At 53.0% G+C, this 14,969-nt stretch overlaps 1 long non-coding RNA gene across 1 annotated transcript; it reads left to right on the top strand.

Annotated features, from left to right (window-relative positions):
• Window positions 1-6,107: 6,107 nt before the first annotated feature.
• Window positions 6,108-9,928, top strand: LOC129736979 (uncharacterized). The gene is made up of 2 exons (XR_008734223.1): window positions 6,108-7,162; window positions 9,321-9,928. It is a non-coding gene; the product is annotated as an uncharacterized LOC129736979 (long non-coding RNA).
• The last annotated feature ends 5,041 nt before the right edge of the window (window positions 9,929-14,969 follow it).

Genomic DNA, 14,969 nt, shown 5'->3' with positions numbered 1-14,969 from the left:
GATGTGACTTTTTCCTACTGCTTTTTTTTGCAATATGTGAGTGAATGCCCTTATATATGCTGCAGGTCCCCTATAGGCACAGTCTTTGAAGCACCTTGTTAGGACAGCAGCCAAGTGTAGATGCATGTGGGCTTTCATGGCTTTCAGTCTGTTGTTCTCTCTTCTGTAAATGGGTTTCATTCCCCCATGGACCCTCCATCTGAGCAGGGGCACCCAGAGTGGGTCTGAATGAGTGTTTATACAGCTACAACTTACACATACAGGGAGAAATGGATACCCTTGGGCTGTGAAAGCATTTTTTTCTTCTCTCCAGTACCAGTGGCTGATGTTATGTGGGTGATTGCATCTCCCACATGGTCATAGACTTCAGCAAAAGTTCTTGCTCCGTTCCAGGTGGAGGTTCTGTGTGCCCCTGAGGAAGGACACAGGAAGAATGCCATCCATTCTGTGCCCAGACAAAGCACTAATTACATGTTGAACCCAAATTTATTGTATTATTCAATTTGGAGACTGAATATTTCAGCTCATCCTATGTATATTTATGTAAAACCACTTGATCTGTCTGTATGGGGAGCCTAGATACAGCTGGCACACTGCTGGTTTATAACATGTTGTGCTGGTTTTGGCTGGGGTAGAGTTAATTTTCTTCGTGGCAGCCGGGATGGGCTGTGATTTGGAATTGTGCTGAGAACAGCGCTGATAGCAGGGGGGCGTTCTCCTCAGGGCTGAGCAGAGCTCACACAGGGCCAAGGGCTTTGCTGCTCCTCGCCCACCCCACAGCCAGCAGGCTGGGGGCACCAGGAGCTGGGAGGGGGCACGGCCGGGACAGCTGACCCCCACTGACCCCAGGGACACCCCAACCATGTGGCATCACGCAGCGCATAAACTGGGGGGACACTCGGAGTGACGCCGTTGGTCCCCCAGGTCCCCGTTACACAGGATGGAGCCCGGCTGTCCCGGGGGTGGCTGAGCACCGCCCCGCGACGGGCAGTGCAGAATGAACGCCTTGCCGGGCTTGGCTTGCACGTGGCTTTTTCTTCACGAGGAGTGGCCGTGGGGGGCTGATCTACCGACCGGGGTTAAACCACCGCACAGGTGCCACAGGATGCCAGGACACCTTGGGCTGAACTTGGGCTGAACCCCCTCCCATCTGGGGTGTATTCAAGCCTGAATCCCCAGCCTGTGCTGCCTTACAAGAATATAAAGACGAGTGATGATTTTTTTTCTATATGCCTGCTATCCAGCTCTTACATGCAGGTATCTAGAGGAGCAGGGCAAGGATTTCCAGCTTATTTTTATTTCAGTGATTCTGATGAAAATTTCCCATCTGATCCTGTCCCGGCCCCAGGCAGACCTGGGCTGGGGGCTGTCGGTGCGGACCCCAACTTCGTCTGCCCGTAGGGCCGGTGGAGACCTTCCATCCTGGGAAGTTTTGCTGAGGTTACTTTTCTTTCAGGGACATTTCCATTTTGAAAACATGTCTTCTGTCGGGTGTTCTTTCCTTCCCTGCCAGCCCTCACTCCTGCCCACCGCTGCGATTCTCTGCCACGTTATTTAGCGATAAATGACGTGCCCAGCAGAGGGGTGTAGAAACCAAGCTAAGAGGGGCCCGGCTGCCGCCCCGACCCTGCGGAGAGGGGCGGCAGGGGTGGGGGTGATGGAGGAGGTGAGAAGAAGCCCACCAAGCTACCCAGGAGCTGGCGGTGCAGTGGCCCAGACCCCTGCCCCGCTGCGGGCACAGCACTGTGCCCATCACTCCATGCCGCAGGCAGCATGGACCAGGCGCTGGCCTGGCGCTGGCCAGCACGGGGGTTTCTGGCCAAGAGCACAGATTCATAGAATCATTTAGGTTGGAAAAGGCTTTTCAGATCATCAAGTCCGACTGCGAACCCGGCACTGCCAAGTCCATCACTAAACCCTGCCCCTAAGCACCGCATCTGTTTTTTTCAAACACCTGCAGGGACGGCAATCACACCGCCTCCCTGGGCAGCCTGCTCCAAGGCCTGACCACGGGGCATGATGAGCTAAAGGAAACCCCCAGGGGTGCTCTGCTGCTGCCGGGGGCGAAGCAGCCTGTTTCAGGGGCTGGCAGAGGTCGCAGCCTTTCCTGGCTTGGTTTGCTTGGAGCGTGTGGGCTGGACGCCTGCAAGGGCTGGGAAAAGCTGCTGCCTGTGTCCCTGCCGGGTCCAGCCAGCAAGCTTGAGGTGAGGTGCGTGGTACTGCTCTGAGCCCTGGCTGTCCTTCGAGCCTGCTGGTGGCTGGAGCAGGTCGTGACTTGCTCATGAGTGGTGGCGGTGCTTTGCCTCCTCTCGCATCCTCCCCTTTCCACCTTTGCCTTCGTGGCTGGCTGCAGGCTGCTCTGCTGCTCAGCAGCTGCCTGTGGCATGTGTTTTTCTAACAAGACACTTTGGGGCCTTCAAATTGCATCCAAATTTCCTTCTCTCCATCTGCTTTCCAGCCTCTGTCGATCTGCTCTGGGTTCGTGTCAGGCCTTGCAGAAGTGTGTGGCTGCGGGATGGCTCTGTGGAGCACAGCGCATGGAGCCCGCCGGGACGCCCTGCTCAGCACCCGCTCGCTCGTCCCCAGCGCTGCTGGTGCCGCCTGGGGGGCCGTGGCCAGGGTGGCTACCACAGCCTGGCCACTGCCACAGAGGCAGGGTCTGCCCGCGGCCAGCCCTGGCTGTCCCCGCAGGCAGTGCCTGTGTCCCCGTCCCATGGAGGCTCGTGTCCTGCCCTCCCAGCCCTCCGACCACACTGCAGGGACAAGGGTGGCTGCTGGCATGGGGGGTCTTGGGGTAGGGGGTGGGAAGAGCCTGCTGTAGGCAGTGGCTGGGAGGTGGGTGGGGATGGGGCTCCGAAACCTCAAGTCTGGTGTGAGGGTGGTGATTTGCCAAGTCTCTTTGCACGCCATCCTAGGGGGCTTTTATCCCCTTCTCCAGCTATTCTCCCTCCCCCTGGCGTTCAACAATTTTTGTTCTGAATAGAAAGCAGAAATTCTATGGACTCCAGGAGCTGAATGAGTGGAGGGACTTTGCAGCGCGGTGGCAAAAGTGTTGACTCATTAAACCGATGTCACAGAAAATGCTCTTTGCATTAAGCAGATTAATCACAGCTCTTTTTTTTCATTTTTTTTAAAAAAACCAACCCTCTTTAACATCAATGATTCCTTCTCTATGCTTCCCTTGATACTTGGCCTCCTTGGCTCAGGCTGAAACTTATTTAGCATTAAAAATCCCACTCCCAACAGTGTTAATAAAACCTAAACCCTTATGGGCTGGAAATTCAATGAGATGATCTCTCTATGAGAAGCAACCTGTCAGAGCTCCTTCCAAACCACAGTGAAGGAGCAGGGTTTGCAACAGGGAGATCATGAACAAAATGCTTCTGGAAGGAAGTGGAGAGCTAAGGCTTGACAGCAAAATGCCCGACCTGCTAGTGCAGCTGTCATGGAACTGGTGGCATGTGGGGTTGGGCACATGCCCTTCAGTCTGCCAGGCTGCGCTGGCTTGCTGAGGGAGAGGCTGTCCTTGGGATGCTGGCAAGGTTTGCAGCCGGAGCACTATGATGAAGCCAAGCAGGAGGGTTGGACCCAGCTGTCAGAGGCTCTGGAGACGGATGGAGGAGCCCCAGGAGATCCAGTGAACAGAGCAGAGGTGTTGGGGAAGAGCAGGCAGGAGATGCGATGGTGGTGGATGGGGTGGTGCCACCCCTCCAGGACAGGGCTGGTGGGCAAACGGGGGCATCCTGCCACACGGGAGCAGGGCTGAGCTTGGCCATGGCTTTTAGGCAATGGCCCTTTACTATCCTAGGAGGGGAAAATAATTATTTTGCTCTGAATTTCTATCAAGTCAAGAGAGCAGCAGCCAGTGCTCATCTGCTGATCCTGAAAGCCAAACATCTAATGAATGATATAAGACTTTCACACATGTTGCAAGGATAAACATTATCAAATAATTTATTCTTGGATATTTATACATGAGCAGAGATATAGATTTATTCTCAGCAGTGCAAAGTACTTTCCATGAAGGTTATATCTCTGGGCTTTGAATTAAGATGTCTGGAGTTTATTTTTCTCTGCCACAGCTTTATGTGACCAGACTTCAGAATTAACCTGGTAAATCCAGTGAAACATCTCTGGCTTATGCCATGTGTGCGAGAGAGAGGTACTTAATGCCACACACAACTAAACAGAAGAATGACTGTGGTGCAGGTAACTGCTTGCACAATTGGACAGTCTTGTGTTGTGCTTACAGAGCCTGGGATGGAAGGTGCTACTGAAACAAGAACATTTTTGTACCTTTTAGGTGGCACAGAATAGGAAATTGGTGTGTTTGTGGATTTTTCAAGGATGGGTAACCTCTGTAAGAATAGTTCATTAGTTTTCCTCTCCCCAGATTTTACTGATTTGATGGTTTTTTAGTTTGCTTTCACTTTGAAGGCATTACAGATTTTCTTATAAGAATATTGTCATTCATGGCTTAATTTTACCCTTTTCTAATGACTTGCTGCCTTGCTGACAAGCCTGTTTATAAGAATGGTTTAGTGTACACTGTACAAACCTAGGTAAAAGTTTGTTTGGGAGTCATTTAATAAGCTAATTATTCCCCCCCCCCCCCCCCCCCCCCCCCGTAAAATCTAAAATGCATCCATTGTTCCAGAAAAATAAAAACTGGGTTATCAGCCATGCCTGTAGCATTTCCCATGTGCTATGAAGACATCGGAGCTGAGGACACTCCTGGCACCTTGGTGGTACCCATGTACAGCAGCACAGAGCTTGCCCAGGCTCCTTGGGGCTGCGGGCGGCAGATCGGTGGGTTTTGGCTGAAGCTGGGTGTAGAGCTGAGATCTGCCATGAGACAGCACAGAGGACCTTGAAAGGCTCTTGGTGGGGCTACGGTGACCTCACCACATGTTGTATCTGTGGTGGGGTGGGTGCTGTGCAGGGACTGTCCCACTGCCTCCAGCATCTTGTCCTGCTCCAGCAGGGAGCTGACATAAGCAGGCTGAGCCTTGGAGCCAGATACCCACAGTCCCCTCAATCAGGGCTTCGCATCGGTGGTCACCGCGAGAGCCCCAAGAAAGGCCTGGTTACCAGGGCAGAGACAGAGCACTGTTAATGACGCTGGTATCTTCATCAGGGAGCTGACCTGCGAACCACTTCTGGAAGCTGCTTGAATGGCTTGTTCTCCACCTCTGCGGAGTGGTCCTGGGGAATGAAGCCTTGAGCAGCTAATAAGCGATCTAGGGGCAACTCGGCCAGCTGAATCTGAGCCTTCAAGTCCTTACAGCAAGTCCAGTCTCCCAGAACGCACTTAAAAAAGGCCAGACCTTGGTGCAGCCCTGGCTTATAGTCCCTGTGTGAAACACACTGCGCGGGTGGGAACAGGCAGGCAGATACAGGAACGTAAGGAGAGAAAGAGCGTGCAGGATGAGAAGTGGTGGCATTAGAAGTGAAGACACTCTAAGCTGTGGGATTGCGCAGGGACTGTGGGAAAGAAAAGCTGATTTTGTTTAGGCAACACAGGCGCTGGAGTGGAGTGGCTGCATTTCAGCCTGGCGCTCCCACACCAGGGCAGGGAGAGCTGTGGGAAGGCAAGTCAGAAAGTGGCCTGGACCCCACATATCGTGTGCCCTCTCTGGGATGAGGTGTCCCTGTGTGTGCAAAGTTCAGCCCAGAGGGTGACACTTCACAGGCAGAATGCCTCACTTGGCAATATGAAAAAGCAATCAGGCTGTCTGGCATGTGATTACCAGTGACCTTCCCTTGCAGCTCCTCTGCTCCTGTTTATCAATCTGGAGACATCAGCACCTTCTAATAATGCCAGAGTTGCTGGGAGGGGACAGAAAATAGATTGTCTGACCTGACAGTGCCCCATTTGCAAGCAGTTCACCTCCCTCCCTGAGTCCTCCTGGAGGCACAAGGGAACTGGGCCAGCAGCAACCAGACTCCGTGCTGCCCCATCCCACTGGGCTCGGTTCCACCGCAGCCCACATTGCAGGACTGGGCCACTTTAGAGATGGGCACTAGTGCAAAAGAATTCGCAGTTGCACACCTTGCCTGTGCTCCCTCTGGGTTCCCTGGATGTGGCAGCATGCTGGAAGACCAGGCATGGGCTGCAACTTCATGGTCCACAGTGCCATACAACCACAGAAAAGAGAGGTGTTGGCTGTGCAAGCTAAGAGAAATGTGACAGTCAGCTGGCAAACATGAGCTCTCTCCTCCCAGGGATAATTAAGGGTTTTCTTCACATCCCTTTGCCACCAAAGGCTTTTCTCCATCTGGGACTGGGCCCTTTGTATTAGAGTGTTTGGGGTCTCCCCAAACTCTGGAGATCTCTTTGGACTTCTTCTGTCCAAATAATTGTTGGCTGCTGAATTGGCCTCTGATTTAACCAGCTGACTGACTTAAAAAACTGATGTTTTTTTGTCTTTCTGTCCCCACCGCTGTCTCTTGCAATGGGCTTGGAGCAGCAGTCACAGCTGCTTCAGTTATCTCTGAAGCGATTTGCTCGTCTCAGGTCCTCCAGGAGCATCTCCCCAGGGGCGCCATTTGCTGACAGTGAACAGTACTGATTTCCCCAGCTGACCAAAAAATGTGGTGAGACCAGAGTAGCTCCAGCACTCACACCCTCAGCACCAAGCAGGTAGGAGCCGTTGGAGGATTCTGTGGTCCCTCCAGCCACCAGCCAGCTGGTGCTGATCCCAGAACATCTCAAAGTCTTTGAGGAGTTAGCAGCACATGTTAGAGGAACAAGTTTCTCATGAGTAAAAAGAAAACAAGACATGATAACATCCAGAAGAGGTGATGGTGTAGTTCTGTTCAGGATTCATGGATTGCCAGGCTTGTGACCTCCTGAGCACTGCTCCTAACCTTCAGAAATGTTGCTATCAGTTCCCTGCTGCAGTGACTGCCAAATAGAGAAGGCAGGAAGAATTAATTGCCGTGTTGTTATTTGAGCTGCAGTAAATTTTCCCTGTGCAGAGACAAAGAAGAGAAATAAGCCAGTGGCTCAGTCTGTCCCATCCCGTTGACACATTCAGCCCTTGCTGTTGTAACCTGCAGATCCAGCCTGGCTGATCACGGTCCAGGGGGTGTCCCTGGGTTTATTCTTGTGGATGGATCACTGGAGACATCAGCTTCTTTGGGAGTGATTTATGATCAGGTTAGTTTTTCCAGTCTGCTTTTTGCCTATTCCTTTCCAGACCAAAGAGCTTGTCTGACTGCTAATATTAGCCTGGCTCTGCATAATCAGCTCTCACCAGACACCCAGAAGTGCTCATCTGACATCTCACACTCAGCAGCACTTGAGAGGATGACGAGGCTATCAGCCTGGAGCATCCTCAGGTGAGCCACTTCTCTCTCATCGGGCAGAGGTGGCACGATGTGCCCAGCTCATATTCCCTCTCACCCCTGGATCCACCTAAACCTGCTTCCACAAATCTAGCTAGGGCTTGATGCAAAGTGCCCTCTCCACCAATCAACCACCCCGCATGTTGGCCCTGCAGCCCCACAACCAGCAGTGCCCAGCTGGCACTCGTGCACTGGGTGGCTCAGCTGGTGTCCTGTGCTGAGAGGCCAGCTCCAGGTGTGCCATCAGACCTTGTGAGAGCCTGATTTGGGACTTTAATCATCTCTCATTAATGTAAAGCCTTGGATAAACTTTGGTATATTGCAAAGCAGGGTTCATTTTCTGAAGACCTGCCCAGGGATGCTGAGGCGCAGGACCTGTGTGATGCGGGGTGCAGCAGAGGCTGGCCCAGCAAAGCTGTTGCTGTCACTGCTGCAGGCAGTAACCGCCAGCTGCGATGCCCAGCAGCGAGATGCCCGCAGGGCCCCTGCTACCCGCTTCTTTCTCCCTCGTCACCTGAGGACCCATTATTTTGGCATGCAGCAGGAAACAGCGTTTTCACTGCCTGCACAGCGCAAAAGAGGAGCTTGCTGAGTGAGGGTTGCTCAGTCTGGAGTGCACTAGCTCTGGTGGGTTCCCAAGCGAGGTGTCCCCACGGCATCCCCACGTCACTGCGCGGGGATGCTGCACCCTCTGCCCCGGTGCAATGACTGTGTCAGCTCCATGGCACTGGGACTGTGCTGGGTCCTTCTGCTTTGCTCAGCGGTTTGGGCACTGATGCTGCGAGTTGCCGGGTGCTTCCTACATCCAGCTGATGTCCTCTGGTCCTCCCACGCTGAGCCTGAGCGGCTGGATGGTGGTTGCACAAAACAATCAAAGCACCCAGTCAAAACTCTTTACTTTTCCCTACAGATTATTGGTGGCAGAGATTTTGATCACTTTAAAGGGAAGAGCTAATTAGCAACTAACTGAATTAAGTGGAAGGTACAGCATATGAACTGACTTTTTGGTGCTTTTGTGGTTGTTGTGAAGATTACTTATACCAATGAAATAATTGTTTCCATGGCAACTAATGTACTTAGTAGGGGAAGAACTGGAGACACAAATAACAAAGACAAAGGCCAAATCTATAATGCTAAGAGGTATATGCAAACAGTATAAACCAGTGCAGTGCATTGTGATGGCTTAAGTGTGTGCTGCCTCTGACACGGTATGGGATGGCATAAGGGGAATTCCACCAGCAGAGGAGCTGGGGGAGACTGGGCAGGGCAAGGGACTGTGTGGCTGGGTGCAAGGGCCACAATCTCTTCCAGTGAGTTCAGGTGGTTGTCACTGCAGGATTTCCTGCTCAGCAACTGCCATAGCTTCCCTTAAAAGCACGGTGATTTTAAAGCTAGCCCAGCAGAGCATTTGGAAGATAAGCAGGAATTAAATCTTCCCTTCACCTCTGCTGTGGGATCATACCTGACTTATTCCAGGTGAGTGATCCACCAGTCTTTTGCCTTATTCCGGCTGCGAGTCCTGTTTTTATAGCCCTGAAATTCAGTAATCTCATGTGTAAGGGCAAGCCACCTCCGCCTGCCAGCACCACTCTCCTTGTTGTTTACTAAATTATAGGGACTGCAGAGGGATGTGCCGACCGAGCAGCCTGGCTCCAGCCTGCAGCACCCAGCTCATAACCCTTGGGCATTGCTGCAGGTTCAAGACAGCTTTTATACCCCAGCCTGCCAAAGGGCCTTGAGGAGTCCATTAAGTGCAGGCGTCTGACTAACAGGTTGAACGAGCAGCCACCACGAAGGCTGGACTAGATGTATTTATCCTTTGCCAGTGCAGAGTGAGGAATGCTCTGACCTCGAAGGTGCCCACACTCCTGTAACAACCTATTGTTGTTACCACTCACCACTTGAGTGCAGCCACCACTCAAGAAGTCCTTCTTGTTTTCTGCACTAAATTTCTGTCTTTATCTTTGCAGGCGGAGCACAGTGAATCTGACCATGGAAGAGGGTTTACCTGTGCAGCAGTCCAGCACAAGGTCTTATTTAGCTGTCAGCTTTTGCTTGAAATGCACAAGCACAAGGTCTCAGCCCAGCAGCTGCCTGGTTTGCTGTCATGACTTGGTCCCAGCACCAGAGCATCACCACAGAAGGAGACAAAGCAAATGAGAGCCAGGCAGCTGTCTTGCAACCCCATGGTACAAATGCAGAACCAGGCATGGAAGGATTGCCAGTCGAGTTTCCAAAGCTCCTGGCATCCCTCTGCATCTCCCCGGTGAGAGCCCTGGGACAGCCTGATGCCAAAGTGTCCGGGATTCCTGCTGCTTTGACTGAAATAAGGTCAGACAAGAGGCCAATGCACATGAAACTGAGACTGATCCCAGGTGACCTAAATGCTGGAACCTATAAACATCCTATAACCAATATAACCAGTCCTATAACCACTAGATACCCCTGCTGCACCACCCCCAGATCTGAAGCCCAAGGGTGTACCTAGAGCTTCTTCGACTCTTTCTGCACCAGAGTCAACTGAATCATGGCAAAGATTTTATACTAGTTGTTGAATAAACCAGACAGGATTGCTGCTTCCCTGAAGTCCCGCAGCTGTAGCTGCAGACATGTTCATGGTTAGCACAGATGCTACAGGATTCTTCTTGCTGGGAAGGTGTCTCTAACCCAGCAGCCATGGTGCTGCCTGGAACGTGTGGGAGATTTGGTGGCAGGGTTGGCTTAGGGATGGGATGGGAAAGGAGATGCTGTGCTGAATCCAAATGAGTGAACAAGGAGAGCTGATGCTGATGATTTTCTTCTGGCTCTGGACCCTAAGCACCGTGAGCTGTGGACAAAAGATCCTGTCAGGTATCAGACAGACCCTGAGGTTTCAGGGCCGTGACAGGCCTCAGTGCTCTTGTTCACAGACTCTTGCCTTTCAGAGGCAGTCTGCTTAAGTACAAGCTGGCAGGGAGAATGCCATCCCTTGCTCTTTGGTCTTTTCTCTGGGGAAGAGGACCTAAAAGCGCCATCACAGCTCTGGGACTGTAGTGCTGGCTCTTTCTTTGCAGCAGCTTCCTGCCTGCGTCCCCAGCCTGCTTGCATGAGCGTACACTGTGTTACAAAACACACCTCCTGCATGCTCAAATGCCTTCGCCTGTTGCAAATATCCCAGAGGTCTCTTACGTAAGCCAGTGCTGGTTTGCTGAGGCAGAAGAACATTTGCAAGAAATATGATAAATAGCATTTCTCCTTCCCGAGGTAAACCCAGACCCCAGCTATTCGGGCAGGAGGAAGGAGGGGCGGATTAGGACTGGCGAGTCTTAATGACGAGCCCCGCTGCCAGAGCCCCAGCCTAGAGCTGCCCCATCCTCCCTCATCCAGCCCATACCTGCCCGCTCCCCTGGCCCCCAAACTCTCCCCACAGTCAGCCCTGCTCCTGACTTCCCTTGGTGGCCACAGCAAGTCTGGGTCTCCTGGGTCCCAGCCTCTTCTTCCTGGGAGGAAGGGCTGCAGCTGCCCACAGCTGGGTCAGGCTGGTGCCCCTCAGCACCCTGCTGCCCACCTGCCGGCTGTGCTGGGGCTCGTGCAGGAGGAGCTGGTGCCAGGCTGGCTGAGCTCTTGCTGGGGTGGGCTCTTTGTGGGTACACGGTCTCACAGGAGCTGCGAAGCACCCTGGCTGGCAGCTCTTGTTGAAGAGCATCTCTGCAGAGATGCCACACCAAGCAGCAAGGAAGATGATGCCTTTCTGCCAGCCGTCTCCCATGTCAGAGTGCTGCAGCTAACAGTGATCCACCAGGCAAGGTGCTGAGCTGTATCCGGAGTGTTAGAGGCACTCAGAGGGTGATGACCACAGCCAGGCTGGCTGGCTGCTGTTAGTCTCGCTTCTTTTTTTTAACTGGGTATATTGCTTTCCCCTTGAAAAATTCTCTTCAACAGAAAAATATGTACTGTTTCTTGTGAGCATCTCTCCTACCCTCCAGCATTTGATACAACTCCAGTGTGTGATTCTCCTGTGTCCAGAGCACACATCAAGCCTGGGGGACATGGGGGAGATGTGAGCTGGAGCTTAATTACTTCATGTGCTTATCTTGGTCGTCCTTCTCCAGGCTGTTGTGCAGAGCTTCTGCCTTCTGCTGAGGACTGAGGGCAAATACAGCATAGCGTGTGATCCTGGGGGAGACAGGTGGTTCAGACATGATTCCTCTCAAATCTTACTTACCTTTGGCCACCTCAGAGGTATCTGGGCACAGCAAGGCAGGCAAGGATTTTCAAAAGCAGCCTCTGATGCAAGGTAGATGAACATTGAAATCATCTCTTACGAGATGGTGCCTGTGAGAGTCAGTGGGTGCTGCCAGGCTCTGACCCAGGGTCCCTCAGCTGGGGATGCCATGCTCCCTGTCCCCTCCGCAGGGCATCACTGCCCTGAAAGGGAGTTGGTTCTTTTTGGATCAAGGGGAGCAGCATCCTCCTACAGAACATCAGGGTAATTTTGTGTTTACAAATGATACCGGTGATCATTATGGCCCAGTGGACTGCTGGTGATGGCTGTAACATTCACAAGGGAGTTTATAGCTTATTGGAATGGCTAACTGGGTGCAATTAGTGGTCAGAATTTACTGAAGTTAAAAACCTGATGGACTTTCCTAGAGTGCTGGCTGAGGGGGGACAGGCTCAATGGCTGGGCCCTCCAGCAGTGGCACTGGATGGCCCTTTATCCCTGCCACGGAGTGACTGAGCAGTACAGGGTTGGGGTGCAGCAGCGTGCACGTGAGCCTCCCCAGCTGCCTGACGGACACGGCCACCTGGGAAGAGCACCCACTGGTGCATGCTGGCTGTGTCTGCTAAACAGAGACTTCAAGGTTGGGCAATGCCATCATCCTTGGGATGCTGCTTTTATCACTGAAAAATGTTTAATCGCAGGCTAGCAATTTCCCCCTCGCCATTTCTGGGGACTGGGACACATTCAAGCAGTTACTTTCTTTCAGAAACCTGTGGGGATTTGTCTATGAAGGGTGAGATCATTACTGCTGAGAACAAGGCTGCCCTGGAGGAAAGTGCGCTTTAGCAGCGCTGCAGCCACGTCTGGGCTCTGTGGGGCTTTAGTGCTGGAGCTATGGGTAGGGGATGGTATGGCAGGGGGTGATATGGATGTGGGTATGTATTGCACCAGCATACATCTCTGCTGGGCACCGAGAGCAGCACCATGGCCCCAGGAGGTCAGTATCTAGGCAGTTCAGTCCCCAGCCTTGCACCACGTTGCCTGAGTTTGACCCTCCCAGTGCAGCCAGCTCTGGAGGGAGGGGATATGACTTGAGGCAGGATCTCGTCCCCCATAACCACTGGCCATGCCCAGGAACCACACATGTGGTGCTGGGCACAAGCTCCAGCCATTCCTCTGCTGGGTGCCCAGCTGTGCTGTGGCTCCTGGCCAGAGTCTGTCCCTACTGGGCTGGTGGCCTCAGGCTGTTTCTTCAGCATGGGGCCAAACCAGAGCTCCCACCCCCTGGGCGAGCTGCAACTTGGTGCTGTGCTTACAAAACTTGGTGACAAAAGGCTTTTGCATCTCCCAGCACCTCTGAATTTGCTAGTGATGTGGCAGTCCCTTGGCACTCTTCGTGAAGCATGAAGAGAAGAACGACCTCCAGCTGATATCGCGAGGCTCACTCAGACATCAGCTTGTTGCTATGCCATTTCCATTTTCTTTGATTTCCTCATGTTGATGGTCTCTCCCTCCCCGATCCCCTCTGATAAGAGAAAGAAATGAGCTATTGATTCATATGCAGCACTCGGCATTTCAGGGAGAGCACGCTCTGGTCCTTACTGCAAGTGGGAATAATTGGGTTTAAATGTCGTGGATGCTGCTGCATCTGGGGCTGGTTTGGACCTGGGCAGGGGGTTTAGCCTGGAGGGCAGGTTCCCAGTAGCACAACTCATGGCTACCCAGCACCATGAGCCCTCCTGTACCCAGCTCCCTGAACAGGCTCTGCCTGCCTGCCGTAAGGTGGGAGCCACACGCACGGGTGCAGTGGAAGCGGTGACTGAGCCAGGGTGGCTGGTGCAAAGGCTCCTGCCTGCCTGTGCCATGGGCCAAGTCACGGTCCCATGCTCTGGCCACTGGGAAACGCTGCTTCTTGGCCAGGTGCCTCCTCTGTGCTGCTGCCCTCCTGGTACCCGGCTGCCCAGGTGGTGTCTAGGGCCTCAGGACAACAGCAAGTCTTGTCTTCAGTGGGGCCAGGTCAGGTGTCGGACCACATCTCAGCAAGGAGGCACCCTATACTGTCCAGTGCCATCCCCTTTCCATGGCCTGACACCTCGTACTTGATGCGAGGACCTCCTGGCACAGGGAGCTCTGCAGGTTAACTGTCCTCTGGGTAAGGACACATTAATTTGACTGTTTCCATCTTTCCTGACCATCATCTCCACGCAGCCCTCAGGAGCACGGGACTTGCTTTTCCAATGCGGACCGTGAGATTTTCAGTGTAACCTACTTTTCTCCTCCTGTTTCCCCACCTCCTTTCTCCCACACTGATTATTCTAGGAACAAAAGGATTTTTTCCCTTTTCCCCGCAGTGCTGCAGGCCCACTGCCATCTCAGAGACAGGCCACTCGGCTCACTTCACGTGGGCCACCATGTGGCCTTGGGACATGACGAGCTGCGGGGCTCGGGTTCCCACCCGGGGTGTCTGTCCCTGCAGACCCTTTGCCACCCCACAGGGAGCCTGGGGCACCTGTCTGTGGGGAAGCTCTGCCCTCAGGGGACGTGCGTGTTCTCTGGCCCTGCAGAACATGCCAGCTTGGCTTAGACCCACGGAGGAGGTGGGAGAAGGTGGGAGAAGCATGGTGTGCCCTGGGTGGGAGGCTGCACTCCGGTTCTTCTGGCTCGGTGGGTGAGTGAACGCTGCTGGGCAATGCGGTCCCCTTGCCAGAGGCAGCCCATGATTTCACCCGTAGGACTTCTCGGGAGTATTGTGGAGCTTCAGTGCCCCAGGATGCACCTTCGGTGGAGGAAGGTACTTGAGGAGCAGCAGATTAACTCAATATAATGACTCTTAAATACTTTCGTTGTCATCCCCCTTTTATAGCTGTTGCCTTGTCTTTGTGCTCAGGCGTGTGTTCAGGTTCCTATAGGCATTCACTCCCATTTCTTTGCTTGTGTGATTACTTATAATTCGGGTTTGAATTCTCATTTTCGCTGTGTAATTAGGCAAAGGAGCGGCTTTTGTTCTGCAGTCAAAAAGCAATTAGCTGTGCTTTTTGCTTCATGGTTGTTTTTTAATTAGGACTTTGTTGATGGCTTTTGTCCTCAGCGGAAAATAAGGGCTGAGGCGTTTATGGGCTGCAGCTGCTGCCCAGGGTGAGAGGGGCTGCCCTGCCTGGCGGGGGTCCCTGAAGGTGGTCTGGAGATGTTCCCCTATCCTCTGCCCACTGTAACCAGGGGCCTTTCACCTGCCCTTGTGATAAAGTAACTTGCAAAAATTTTACACAGGGAAGGTTTTGACCACTTTTCCTTCTTTAAGTTGCCAGTATTTAACTGTGAGTATTCCCTGATGCTTTCCTACGGGGCCAAGGCACCTGGACTGTCACCAGCAAGCTCTGTCCCTATTCCCAGACACGTGCCAGTGGTCAAGCTCCCG

Source organism: Falco cherrug, chromosome 10 (assembly GCF_023634085.1).
Source record: "Falco cherrug isolate bFalChe1 chromosome 10, bFalChe1.pri, whole genome shotgun sequence".
NCBI classification, from domain to species: Eukaryota; Metazoa; Chordata; class Aves; order Falconiformes; family Falconidae; genus Falco; species Falco cherrug.
This window is presented reverse-complemented; position numbering and strand designations above follow the sequence as displayed.